Genomic DNA, 15,327 nt, shown 5'->3' with positions numbered 1-15,327 from the left:
CAAGCAGGCACAGGTCATTGCCACCGAGGTGCAAGACCAGCCATCTGGGTGCGGCTATGGGCTGCCGACCACCCAGTCCCATCTGGGCGCGACCCTGGGTAGCCGCCCGCCCAGCAGCGCCGGGTACCGCCCTGAGATGCTGCGTACCCAGCAACGTCGGTAGGAGCCCCTCCCACCGCATACCCCTCCGGCCCATCCAAACAACATTGACCCACCGTCCCAACGACAGCTGGGTCCCGATGGCGCTTCTGGCTGCGGAGCGGCCGGCCCAGAAGACCATGCTGTGGCCGCACAGCAGCGCCGTCGGTTTCTGCCTGGACTGGGAACCTGGAAGAGGACACACACAGAGAGGTTACCTAGCCTAAACCCTGCCCAGAATCCTCAGCGGGCCTAACATAACCCAAATATGCCGCTGACCGCCAGCGGCCGATCTCCTGAATCCGTTGGGCCGGGAAACCGGAAAGTGCCGCGCTAGTGGCGGCGCCGATACGGAACGAATGCGTTCCATAGCCGGCGGGATCCATGCCTACCTGAGACATTGCCTTAGACACTATCGCCCAGAATTGATACCGGGTCAGGGGGGTGCCATCCTGGTGTAGAAAAAGGTACCCACGCCCTGACCCACGCAAAACACAAAATTGCTGCAAAGCAGCCACCGGGCAAACAGACTTATCGGTGGCTGCGCTAAGTTCAAGTCTAACCCCTCTGTGTAACTGATCTGTCTTGGAGTGTCTTACCAAAAGAGAGACACCCCCCTGTCTAAAGGTCAGATCAGCGAGCTGGAAGGCGCGGAGCGACAAGTCAGACTGCGAGGAGGCCATTGCCTCGCTGACCCTGAGGGCCCCAAAAAACATAACACAAGTCGCTGCCCTAAACAGACGAGCCTCGTAAAGAGAGGCACACAGACTGTCAAACGTCTGATTAATCAGAGACAGCTGCTGAACCGTCAGGGCCTGACGAGTGTCGGAGGGGAACCCCTGTCGCTCCCTCACCCAGCCTTCCAGCATCCTCCGGATGCGAAAATCACCTGAAAAATCACCAAACCCCCCCGCCTTGGACAGAAAGGCGAGGCCGGCTAACCTAGCCCTGATAGTCCTCACTGAAAGGCCACGCCCCTTCAGCAGGACACAGAATTCAGCTAGGTGCTCAACCGGGGCAGGCCAGCAATGGGGGTAACCCTTACCCAGCCTGAAATCCCCAAACTCCTTACCTGCACGCTGATAAGCTCGCAGGGTGCTAGGAGCTACCGATAAGGCAATCGCCCTGGAGGCCTCGTCTCTCCAGCTCTCGAGAGCCCGCCCAGGCTCCACAGCTGGGCTGGAAACACCTCTGGCGACTCTCGGGCCCACGGGGCCAGGGTCCGAAACCTGGACAACTGACCACGGGACAAGGCGTCAGCCACCCCGTTATCTAAACCAGGGACGTGCCTAGCCAAAAACAAGGCGTTCAAAGACAAGGACCTGTGCACAAAATGGCGGACAAGCCGCATCACCCTGTCACTCTTAGAGGACAGGGCGTTCACAACATGGACAACCGCTAGATTGTCACACCGAAAATGCACAGTCTTATCCCTGAACTGCTCTCCCCAGAGCTCTAAGGCCACTATTAAGGGGAAAAGCTCCAAAAAGGTCAAGTCCTTAACCAATGAACAGGCACTCCATTCCGGAGGCCATGCCGACCAGCACCACTGGTCACCTAAAACTACCCCAAAACCGCAAGTCCCTGCGGCGTCGGAACACAGCTGCAGCTCCGCTTCCAAAAGAAGCTCCTGCCGCCAGAAAGACAACCCGTTAAAACGTTCCAAAAACTCCCGCCACACGCAGAGGTCAGCCCTGACCCCTGCACATAAGCGGGTACGATGGTGGGGCAAACTTAGCCCCTTCATCGCATCATACAACCGGCGAGAGAAGGCCCTACCAGGCACCACTACCCGACAGGCGAAATTAAGAATCCCGGCCAACTCCTGGAGCTGCCGAAGAGTAACCTTCCTGCAGCCCAAGACCGCCTCAAGCTTGGACCTAATTTTAATCAACTTATCCAGGGGCAATCTGGAAGATTGCTCCACTGAATCCAATTCAATACCAAGGAAGGTAATCCTGGTGGCAGGGCCTTCGGTCTTCTCGGGGGCTAAAGGCACCCCCAATTGAGCACAAAGGGCTTCGAAGTCCCGCATCAAAGCAAAGCATTGCTCCGATTGCGCAGGCCCGGCCATCAAGAAATCATCAAGGTAATGAACGACGGAACCCAGGCCACTACGCCTCCTGAGCACCCACTCCAGGAAGGTACTAAAGCTCTCAAACAGGGAGCAGGAAACAGAGCAGCCCATAGGCAATGCCCTATCCACATAAAACCCACCTTCGAAATGGAAGCCCAGCAGCTCGAAGTCGCCTGGGTGAATGGGGAGGAGCCGAAATGCCGACTTAATGTCGCATTTACCCATAAGGGCTCCCACCCCACACTCCCTAACCATGGCTACGGCCGCATCAAAGGATGCGTACCGGACAGAACAAAGCTCGTCAGGAATGAAGTCATTCACTGACTCCCCTTTTGGAAAAGACAAATGGTGAATCAACCTAAATTCACCACTCGCCTTTTTGGGGACCACCCCCAGGGGGGACACTCTAAGATTCGAAAAGGGCGGCTCCGGGAAAGGCCCGAGGACCCTGCCCTCAGCAACCTCCTTTCGAATCTTAGCCCGTACAATGTCCTCATGTCCGACAACCGACCTGAGGTTGTCGGACATGAAAGCCCTCCTAACGCCCACGTAAGGGATCCTAAATCCCTCGGAGAAGCCCCTCAAGAGCAACTCGGCTCTCGGGCGAGGGTGGTAGTCGACCAACCAACCCTCGAGCACAGACACATTAATTGGGCTGGGCCCCTTTTCCCCCAGCTGGTGGGGGAGGTTTTCCTGGACCCCCGCCCTTCTTCTCCGCCCCTTTCTTGGGGCGGGGACAGACTGAAGCCGCATGGGACCCCCCACAATTCCCGCAGGCATGCTTGTACTTACAAAAGGGACGAAAACACGCCCCTTTTGCAGCAAACTCATGACAAGCGGGCGAGGCCCCCTTTCCAGCCACACCAGGAGTCGCCTTGGCCGGCGAAGCCGCGCCAGGCTCCTCCTCCATGAAGTGCCCACTATCCGTACGCTCACACCCTTCCTTCCCTGACATATGCGTGGCCCGGAACCAAAGGTCCGGCACCACCATATCCCAAGGCAAGTTAGGCTCGACCGCCATCCTCATACGGAAACCCTTATCATAATGGCGCCATATGGTGCCCTTATATTCGAAGTGGGCCCTAGCAATCAAGTCTATATACTTAAACATGGCAGAGGCCATAGCCGGCTGCCTTTGAATCACCACAGACCCGTAAGTAAGAAAAGCATACAGCCAGGAGCTGAAGCATTTCGTTACTTTGGTCTTCTTTGTTTTCTCCCCCGGGACAATCTCTTTCTCCTGCTTGGGAACCTCTCGGTTCAAAAGCAAAAAAAGATCCACGTATTCTCCCCGCCAAATAGCCTCCTTGACCGACGGGTGAAGGTGGCATCCTAGAGGGGTGGACGGCAACCCGCACGGGATAGCCCCTGCTTTAATACAAGCGAACGGGTCCCATACCGAGTTGGCCGCTACGCCAAAGACCCCCGCACCGTGGGGGTAGGGCAAGACGGGTAGCGGGGGCATGACAGCAGGGGCCGGGGGAACCCACCCCCCTGCCCCGGGCACCACAGATATCCCCGTAGGACCCGTCCCGAGCTGCGAAGCAGGGCCGGCCGCCGGCGGCCCCGAAGGAGGAACCGGTTGTGCCCATACCTGCCCGCAAGTGCCCGTGGAGGACCCCAAAAAACTGGACCCACTCCCAACCCCCGCCGGGGGAAAACCCGGGATGGGGGAAGGAAGAAAGGACAGCGGTGTGGTGTGTGGTGCAGCCTCACCTGCCCCGAACGGGGTTGATGACATCCACGGAGGGCCCATTGTTGCAGGGCCCGGGAAAGCCGCCATCGGCCCTGCCGGGGCCTGTCGTCCAACCGGAGCCATCTGCCCAGCCTGGGCCGCCGCCGGATCTGTCCCCAACGCCGCGGGAACTTGATCGATGGACGCTCCGGGGCCCGCACCGCTCCTCCACTGCTCGAGCTTGTCGAGCCTCTCCAACACCCTGGCCCAAGACATGGCGGGAGAAAGAACAGGTTGAGGGGCAGGAGGCAACGAAACCACCCCCCTTGCTCAGGGACCACCCCCGCAGTCCCCTCCCTACTGGCCCGAGCCCGGGCAGAAGGCCTAAGGGCCCTCCTGGGGCGTGCAGCCGGCGGAGCCGCAGGGGCAGTGGCAGGCCTCTTTTTTGGAGCCATCCCAACTTTCCCTAATATGCAGGGCAACCCAAACTGCCTGGGGCAAAACCTACTGACAGTGGCAAGCAAGGTCCCCCACCGCTGTGCCCTACCTAGGGCCAAGTACTGGAAACAGGAGAAGCCCCTGCTACCCCCCAGGCCCCGTTACCCCGGCGCTAGTGGAAAGCCTCCCCTCACAGGTAGGCCTTACAGGCCCGCAATCCGGCCTCCCAACCGCCCAGGACCGTGGACCCCAGAGCCAACGCCCCCACCGCGCCCTCCTCCCGGCCGGGAGGAGGTTACCAGTCCCCCTCGGGCCCGAGGGGGATCGCTGAAAACCGCTCCACAGGTGTTGAGGATTGAGCCTCCAACGTCGGCTACAAGCCAGGAAGAAACTCTTCGCCCCCTCGGCAGGCCACAAAATGGCGGCCGCAACACGAGGGCAACCAAAATGGCGTCGGAGCAGCACCAGAGAGTGTCTGCTCTTAGTACCAGGTCCGGGCGAAAAGGCTTTCTTCCTGGCCTGCTGTCCCTTAAATAGGGCCAGCAGGCCCCGCCCGGACCCGACGTCATGCCCAGCCACGTGGGCAGGGCATTCTCGGCCGAAATCTCGCCTCGCGAGATTTCGGCCGAAAACAAGATGGCGGCCGCCATCGGAAGGGTCCGAGTCTGCCCGGCCCTTCCGCAACAGCGCCGTGGGGCCGGTAAGTCAGCCTGCGATATTCTATGTCAGTAATAAGAAATTTAATTATTACATTTTTTTAGTCCATACACTTATTTAACACTGGATTTAATGTTCCACAAGTTTTCATAAAGATGCTTAAGGATGCTATTTATTGCCAAATATCTGCCCTCCTCAATGAAAATATCCCTGCATCAATATCATTTCATTGCAAACCACTCTCTAATCTCAATGCCACATTATTAACAGCTTTATTGAGCGATAAGAAAATTGCTTGGTCTTATAAACATGCACATGATATAGTTACATGCAATCAAGTCATTGAGCTAAATAAGATAAACTCTTAATTGTGTTTTATATTCTAAAGATGCTTTGTTCATTAACGCTTGAAAGCATAAGATTTTAAAAGCAATATATTAAACTCCTAGGCAAAAGGGACAAAGGTTAACTCCAGCTTAAATGGTGAATCAAGCAAAAAAGCAAAGTGCACAATCTTCACTTTGGCAAAGTATTTCACTCTGTTAAAATGAATTTTGCACTTGGAAAGCAGTTTTGTATGGAAGGCAGTTTTGAAACAAAGAGAAATGGAAAATTTAGTGTAACAATTATTATGTACCTTGACTTTATTTTTCCAGAAATATAAAACAGAGAATATTTCTAATTTCTATGGAACAAGAAAAGTGATGAAATCTACTTCATGATGTGAGAATGCAAATTCTACCCCTAACATATTTAATTTCAATGCCATGATACAGATAGCTTCTGTCATAACATCACAACATAGAGTATATTTAGAATAGAATAGAATAACAAACTTGGATGGACCATGGAAGCCTTCTAGTCCAGCCCCCTGCTTAAGCAGGAAACCCTTCAGACAAATGGTTATCCAAGCTCTTCTTAAGAACTTCCAGTATATGCACGACCGGCGGTTTAAACCGCCGGTCGAAATTACCTTCGGAGCCGGGGGACACTGCTGGCAGCTCCTCGGAGCTCCGAACTTCCGGATCCCTTTGGAACCCGGAAGTTCGGCTTCTGGCAGCGCGCCAGGAAAGCGCGCTGCCTGCTGGTCCGGGGGAGGTCCGAGATCACCCTATTTAAGGGCGATCTGGATAGGATCTGGATCCTCCTTGCTTGGCTGAACTTTGAAGCGAACACCCACCCACCCTCCGCTATTATCAGTGTGTCCTAAGGAAGTCGCCTCGGGGCCGAATAGGAATTTTTTGTGGCCTCCCTTTGGTCACTGGGGTTTGGCAGGTTAGGGGCGGAAATGGGCAATTAGAAGCAACTGCGCATGCTCCATTGGGCATCCTTAAAGGGTGATGGACCGCCTCTCTCCAGGAACTAGAGGTTGGAACAACTTCGGGGATTGGAGAGAGGATGTCCATGGGAGTCACCGGATCCAATTTTCCATGGGGATTGGAGGGTGAACTCCTCCCACACAATGAAGGGGCGTGGCTTGGATCCAGGTGAAGGTGGTACCTTCACCTGGTTCAGCAAGGTGTTTTTGCCCAATGTTGCCAAGGAATTTTCTGGTAGGAATTTCCGCCCCGTTAGTTTTGGCCTCTTCAGGTCCTTAGTTTGTTTTGATTTAAATATTTAAATTGACATATTCAAATTTATTCAAATTTATGTTAATTTAATAAAATGACCCTTATTTAATCCACAATATATTGCAGCGTCTTTACTCCGCTTCCGGGGGTAATGGAGCATTTATAACTTCTGGAGGCAACTTGTTCCACTGATTAATTGTTCTAACTATTAGGAAATTTCTCCTTAGTTCTAGGTTGCTTCTCTACTTGATTAGTTTCCCCCATTGCTTCTTGTCCTGCCTTCAGGGGCTTTGGAGAATAGCTTGTAGCAGTCCTTGAGATATTAGAACACTGCTATAATGTCTCCCCAGTCCTTCTTTTCATTAAACCAGACATACCCAGTTCCAGCAACCATTCTTTAGATGTTCTTTATTTTACCATGACATTGTTATAGTCAGGAACAGATATCTTTTTCAGTTACCTGACCATTTTTATGCAGGCAGAAATCTTGGTATTGCAAGCAAATTTGTCAGACAATTGCTGAAATTTTAATAGCATTAAAGGGAGGATTACATACATTGATTCAAACCAAGCAGAGTAACAAGATTTATTTTTGTATTAACTTTCTGTTAATACCATCAAGGTCACTTTCTCTATGAGATGGGTGCTCACTATATAGTTATTGTGGGAAGGATTATTATAGATTATTTTTTGCATAAGCAATCATCGGGAACCAAGAAGTCACAGTAGGCAATGGACTGTATCTTTATTATTCTATTCTAATTTGTATGTTTAATAATGTTAGATCACATTAATCACCTTTTTTGCAGAACTAAGAAAAGGAAACATCAATGGATCCAAGCTAGGGTTATTAATAAATTCATTTCTGAATTTATGCATGCATTTTAGCTATGCTAGTCAAGTATGGAAAAAGCAACTTCTTAATGTGAGGAATTAAAGCTTACAATGGCACAATAATTTGAGTTATCTAGTTTTAATATAAAGGAAGTTGAGCAGGATGAAACTGAATTAAAACCAAAGAGAAAAAAATAGCTCCCTTATTTACTGGTTTCATAGTGCTCTCTGAAAAAAGTATACTTGGAGTAGCATTAAATACGTTTCTTAAGTAATCACACAATAACTTAACATAAGTGCACTTACATTCATATTACTCTCCTGAGGCACACATGATTTCATAAAGTTTTTCTATTAAGAAGAAAGAATAATGAAGGCCATTAGGGAACATGTGAATTACTAGTATGAACTGTGTTTGCTATCTATTCAATATTAATCCCATATTAATTTAATTTAGATGGGAACACTATACATGTATATGTACCATTATAAGCATTTGGTTCTCCTCTACCTAAAGAGGATTTTGAATAAGATTCGCATTATTCTGTTTTCTGTACAATGCATCAATACACTTTTAGAGAATGTATAGTCTTGTGAAGCTCTTGTTTTCCGTATTTGAGATTATTCTTCTCTAAAAGCCCTGACTAGATAAAACTAGTATTGTAAACAACAAAGACAACAAAATGTAGTGCCATGCTTGTTAATGATTTTTTTCTTATATGTGTTTCTTGTGTCATTATTCATTCTACTTTATAGTACTATCTGCTTCTGGTAATCAGATGTTACATTAATAATCCTCCCATTCCTGATACCATTAGATCATATGGATAAATATATTTTAAATCATTTATAAACCTAAAAATGCTGTTTTCTACCAAATACAACACAGCTGCATGGATTTAGAATCAGAATAAACCCTTCGTTAATTCTATATAGTGGTACCACTACCTAAGAATGCCTCTATTTACGAACTTTTCTAGATAAGAACCGGGTATTCATGATTTTTTTGCCTCTTCTCAAGAACCACTTTCCACTTACAAACCCGAGCCTCCGAAACTATAAGCAGAAAAGGCAGGGAGAAGTTTCCATGGGGGCTCTCTAGGAATCTTCTGGGAGGAAACAGGGCCAGAAAAGGCATGGAGAAGCCTCCGTGGGGCCTCTCTAGGAATCTCCTTGGGAGGAAATAGGGCCTCCCTGTGGTTTCCCCAATTGCACACATTATTTGCTTTTACATTGATTCCTATGGGAAAAATTGCTTCTTCTTACAAACTTTTCTACTTAAGAACCTGCTCACGGAATGAATTAAGTTCATAAGTAGAGGTACCACTGTATTAGAATTATATCTTCTATATAAGAACTGTGGTGGCATAATGGTTGGAATACAGTGTTACAGACTAATTCAGACTAATTCTGCTATCTGCCAGCAGTTTGATTCTTAGCAGCTCAAGACACAGCTTTCTATTCTTCTAAGTTAGTAAAATGGAGACTCAGATTTTTGGGGGCAATATGCTGATTCTGTAACCTGCTTAGAGAAGGCTGTAAAGCGCTGTGAAGTGATATGTGAATCGAATAACTATTGCTGTTGCTATATGTGGCTGGTACTTCCTGGTATTCAAGACTTTTGTAATGAAAAAATTACAAAAATATAGGGAATGACACTGGATAATAATGGATCAAGATTGATCATTATGGTAGTTTATAAATTGATCTAATTGGATGCATACTATTTAAAAATTCTCGAGCACAAGATAGAGCCTGGATTATTTAAAGAAATTATAAATCCATTGTGATGAACATCTAAAAGTTAAGAGATGAGGGAAACTGTGGTAGATACTATTAGATTAAGATGATGCATTATTACAAAATCAAGCAACACTGATGCATTGTAACATTGGTTGAAATGGATATGGGGGGGTTGTTTGAAGTACTTGGTTTTTGCATGAGTTTAAGGAAATTATTTTCTGTTTATAAAATATTACTGTGTGAGAAAGAATTCAATTATTCAAGGATAACATGCAAGGAATTTTTCAGTCTTTTGAAGGTGTCATTGGAAGGGAAATGCTTCATTTCATGTCATTATCATCATTGACTCAAAAGATGGCATGGCACCATGGACAGCGTTTCCTTTTAAGCTCAAGAAAAAAATATCTTCTCAAGTTATATTCAAAACATTTTTATGCAGATAATAACAACTGAACAAGTTCATAATAAGGCAGTCTTGTTAGATAACTGGATTTTTTATGGCTTCAAAGTACACCGACAAAAAGATGCAAAGCCGCTTCTTTTTCTATTTTCTTTCTTATATTCACTGTCCTGCTTCATTTTCTCCTTTTTATTTTCTAATGTTTGCATTGCTTTTACTGTTAAAATTTAGAATTTATATTGCTTTTACTTTGTGAAAAGAATTTTTTGTAAAATATAAATTTTAAATAGAATAAATAGAAATATGTAAAGACTTCCAGACTTCAACAAAAGAAAAGATAAGCAAAAAGAGTTACCAGAGATTTATAAAAAGATGTCTTATTTTAATCTTGATCAAACATTTTACATGATACAATTCAACCCAGAATCTAGATGACTATAGCTTTAGCAACCTATATGAAAAACTGAATATTGCATAACTCACTATTTCTCTATATCAACCTTTTTTTTTCTATAGAAACATTTTCAATAATCTGTTGTCAACACTTTTATATAGTCCATTTAGATAACCTTGCCCTGGTTCTATTACATTTACTCTCTCTATACTAAGTGATGGCTCATTTTTATATTGACACCATATGCTCTAAGCTGTCTTATTTTAATTGTTCTTATCAGTTAAGAAAGTCTTATTCCACATTAACGAGGGGAAATTTTGCATAGTAGCTGCAAATGTGTAAAAGCAACTGGTCAACAGGAGTAATATCTTTACATTTGCTCCATCAATCCTTGCCCATGCATGAAAGAAGCATCAGGTTTAACTTAGCATAAATATTTTAAAAATTAGATCTTAAAGTACAATTTATTACAATACTGCTAATTTATTATTCTATAACCCCAGAATCTAGTTTTTAGATTTAACTTACAAATAATTTAAGGAGTGCTTGGGTTTGTTTGTTTTTTGTCTATACCTCAATGATTCCTTGGTTTAAATATCTTGTTCCATTAATCAAAATAAAGCTATTTGGGCATCTATGATGTTTATGGTAGCCGAAAATGTTTGTTCTGAACTACTGAAAGTGAAAACAAGAATAGTGGTTATTAAGTATAAAAGGCACTTAACCTTTCAGAATTGTTTTACATGTGATTGGACAAATACATCTCCAACTCAGGTGTGCTGGATTTCCAAAAAGCAATAATCTGATTATGCTGTCTTCTCTTTAAAAATAGCATACTTAAGCTTAATGTCCTTTCTATAGTGTACAAATTCATTCTCCAGCAAAGGTCTGGGTAAGCTACTTTATCACAAACAGCCAGAGGTTTTAAACTGATTTACTGTAATTGTTGTAAATGTAATTTAAAATCTCATTAACATGAATGGCATTTGTATGAACACAGTTGGATGCCAAGTTGTAGCTGTCTTTCCCCCCTTTCTTACTGCCTTCCATATTGAGATAAATGAAAACCTGAACTTTACAGCTAAAAATCTCAGATATGTTTGTAGAACATACATTTGGAAATCATGATGGACTGGGATTTGTTTTTCCTTTTTAATTATTAAATGACAAACTCTGTCACCATAGTTAGCTTGAATTCTTTGAATGATATTTTTTCTATAAAAATATTATTACCCATAATGCACCCAGATCAATCCATCCAGCAATTTCAGTGATGTATGCTCCATCTTATTCCAACTAAGTATTAATAATCTAATATTAAGAGCTAATACAATTTTAACTGCTACCCCATTTTCATGGCACCTTTTATCTCAAAGTTTGTCAAAAAGAAAGAAGAAGAAAAGAAAAGAGAGAGGGGGAAAGGAAGGAGAAAGAGAGAGAGAGAGAGAGAGAGAGAGAGAGAGAGAGAGAGAGACATTCTTATTTTTTATCATGGTAATAGCCTTCCTACAGATTAGAACCAGTCCAGTGAGATGGTTAAGGCCCCAGACACAATGCTAGTTGAGTAGCTTTAGGACACTCTCAGCCCTAGAAATATAATAATAGCAAAGTACTTCTGGATTCTTGTCAAGAAAACTGCAGGACTGGCCCAGGTAATCACTGGGAGTTTACAGTACACTGATCAAAAAGAATCTTCCAAATCTGGAGCTTGTTCTATTCCAGAATGTTAAGAAATGACTTCGAAGGCCTGCCTTTCCACACTTGAACCTCAGGATATCTATTACCTTATCTCTTCATCAGTTTGTATTAGCCAAGAAGATTCTGTATAGACAAAATGGCCTTGAAACACCAAAATGAGAAATGGATTGATATGTTTATATATTATGGTCAGTGTATTAAACAGGGTTTAAAAGCAAACCTAGTTTATACCCTTGTTGTATCTAAAATTTGCATTTAAAAAAAACCCAGGTAGTGAAATATTGGTTCCTTCCAGATTTATGTTAAAATCAATTTAGATAGAAAAAAAACATCCTGCAATCTGCAACTTCTACATTGTAAAAAACATATAGACTACACAACTTGACCCGGGCAAAACAATAGATGCAATTTACATAGGCTTCTGCAAAGCCTTTGACTCAGTGGTACATGACAAACTATTTCTAAAAATAAAATCTTATGGCATTTCTGATCCCCTGCACAAATAGACAACTGAGTTCCTGTCAAACAGACAACAAGTGGTCAAAATAGGAACTGCTTTATCAAACCCTGTATCTGTTAACGGTGGTGTTGCCCAAGGCAGCGTTTTAGGACCAGCTCTCTTTATTTTTTTATATAAATAACCTTTGTGATAATATAAAAAGCAAGTGTGTCCTCTTCACAGATGATATAAAACTATTCAACACCACTGAAAATATTATAACCCTTCCAAAAGACCTTGACTATGTATCAGAATGGTCAAACAAGTGGCAACTTCAAATCTCAATCGACAAATGTTCAGTCTTATACATTGGCAAAAATAATCAGAATGCAAAATACAAACTAGTTGATCACGACCTTGTTGATTATCGTCACTCAGTAAAGGACCTTGAAGTACTTATATCTAATGATCTAAGTGCAAAAGCCACTGCAACAGCATTGCTAAGAAGGCATTAAGAGTTGTTAACTTAATCTTGCATAGTTTCTTGTCTGGTAATATTGTACTTTTAATCCAGCATACAAAACAATTGCTAGACCAATTCTCAAATACAACTCATCTGAAACCACACTATATATCAGACATTAATATAATTGAGAATGTCCAGAGATATTTCACAAGAACAGTACTACATTCCTCTGTTCACAAGAGAATACCTTATACCACTAGACTTGAAATTTTGGGCCAAGATAATTTAGAACTATGCCACCTTCAATCTGACCTAAGTGTAGCACACAAAATTATATGATACAATGTCCTACCTGTCAATGACTACTTCAGATTCAACTGCAACAATACACAAGCCCACAATAGATACAAACTTAATGTAAACGGGTCTAAACTTGATTGCAAAAAATTTGGCTTCAACAAATTTTGGTCAATGCCTGGAATACATTACCTGACTCTGTAGTTTCTTCCCCAAACCCCCAAAACTTTAACCTTAGACTGTCTACCATTGACGTCACCCCACTCCTAAGAGGGCTATAAGGGGCATGCATAAGCACACCATCATACCCACTGTCCCTGTCCTAATGTATTTGTAGGCTGTATTTGTAAAAGTTCCTACTGTATTTGTAAAATGTATTTGTAAAAGTTCATGTACTCATAACCATGCTTGTACTTCTTATATATTCACAATTGTGTTATACTTTGTTTGTAATCATATACATGCTTGACAAAAATAAATAAATAAAAATAAAAACAAAATAAAGCAATTCAATCTAGCACTACCAAACAATAAACACTGTGGTTTTTTCAACTGTTTATCCTGTTTTAAGTCATACGATAACAGAATAAAGTGACTGGAAGAGGTGGAAATGTAACCCTTCCCCACTCTTAGGTTAGGTGAGATTTGAACATATATATGCCTTAAAAAGAATAACCACATAATGGTAACCCAGCTGGAAGCATCTCTAATTTCCTGAAAGTTAAACAAGCAAAGATATTTTTATTCTCCATACAATGTATTCTGCTTATTCCATTATTAAATAACTTCTCTTGCAAATGTATTCTACTGAACAGATTGAGATATCAGCATACAAATTAGTTTAGTGGATGCTCTCTTCTAATATGGAATATAAGTGTCCATGCATATAGAATTTTCAAAGTACATGAAAAAGGGGTTAAGATTATTTTGTTAAGAATAAATTGAGCTCCAACCCTGCTGGCTTTTGCATTATGAAAATGTTGTATCTGGAATACATATTTATATTAAAGATCACACATCACCTCCCTTTTATTTTTTCCTCCTACTGAATATATGCTGTAGGTATTAATAATGGGGATGGAGAGGAGACTTTTTCTCATACCAGCCAACAAACTGTCATTTAATAATTTTAAAAAGGAAGTGAAAAGGATAGGGGAACCTCTCTACTTTCAAGAAACTAGAGAGAAGGAAGATATATTTCTGACTACATAATACTCAGCGAAACATTTTTTAATTATATCTAAGAAATGCCATTCTAATCTTGTAAAACTGTACATTTTAGGGAAGAAAAGTAGTGTGGAAAAGAATACAGCAACATTTTAAGTTAATCCGTTAACGATGCTATAAAGAATTTTCCATCAAAACAGCTTCAGTGAAAACGTTTCTTCATTTTGCACTTCATTTGCATTATTCTCCAATTCCTGATGTTTTATAAATGCATTTCTAATGCAGAGGTATATTTGTCATAGTTCTCCTTATTTCTTGCAATTTATAGAAAATACTTTTGATAAAAAACCCTAATTTTTTGCTGCTTTCTTAGCCAACTGCAAGCTATGGAGGGTATTCAATTAGAGGTTTTTTAGGTTCTCTGACAATTGCCCCAGAAGCAGAATAAGGAGCCCAGGAGGCAGCACGCCTACTTGGCGCACTGCCAGAAGCTGAACGTCTGGCCACTGCCGGAAGCTGGAGAGCACACATGCACAAACCGCATCTCTCCGGCTCCAGGGGCAATTTCGGCCGGCGTTCACAATGTCGGCCGTGCCTTTCTGTGATTCTTATTTAACAAAAATCTTTACTATTACATATAGTGAGAACAGACTGATTGATATCCACTTGCCTGTTCATAACCTAATGATCCAGTTATAACACATTATCTGTTTCAGATCTTAGTGATGCCTCATTTATGGTCTAGGGTAAATTTTACAATGCAGCTCATAGCATAATAATGATAATGCTATTGCAAAGTAATATGCCCCATTACACTGTATGTGTATACTTTAACACTGTTTTAAGTAAAGTTGTACAATAAGAATAAACAGAGATTTTACTAAGCATTTACTTTGATTTTGTCCTACTGTCGGGATCCTTTGCAAACTCTAGTGGAATATTTACTATGATGCAGTGGGAATCTCTAAGTCTTACCTTTTGAGAGATATCAGATGCAGAACTTTTTTTTAAATGGTGCTTCATTCCCTCAGGAGACAAGCTTTGGAATGAAGAATAATAGCTACAATTACCTAGATCCCGCATGTGATGAGGACCCAATCTAAGCTACATTTTGGCATTTAAAATTCTCTGAAAGATCAATATTTTTCTCTTCCAGGCAGTAAAATTGATCAAAATGCAATCCCAGGAGTTGTTTCAGTATTTTTATCTTCCCTAGCCTCTTCTGTTTATTGGACCATTGACTTTGATGACTTAAAATGGAGAAAATAAAATCTTTCAGAACACTAGACACCTGTTTAAAAGTCTCCTACCTAGCAGCTCACCAGCACAGAGA

Source organism: Erythrolamprus reginae, chromosome 5 (assembly GCF_031021105.1).
Source record: "Erythrolamprus reginae isolate rEryReg1 chromosome 5, rEryReg1.hap1, whole genome shotgun sequence".
Classification (NCBI taxonomy): domain Eukaryota; kingdom Metazoa; phylum Chordata; class Lepidosauria; order Squamata; family Dipsadidae; genus Erythrolamprus; species Erythrolamprus reginae.
This window is presented reverse-complemented; position numbering follows the sequence as displayed.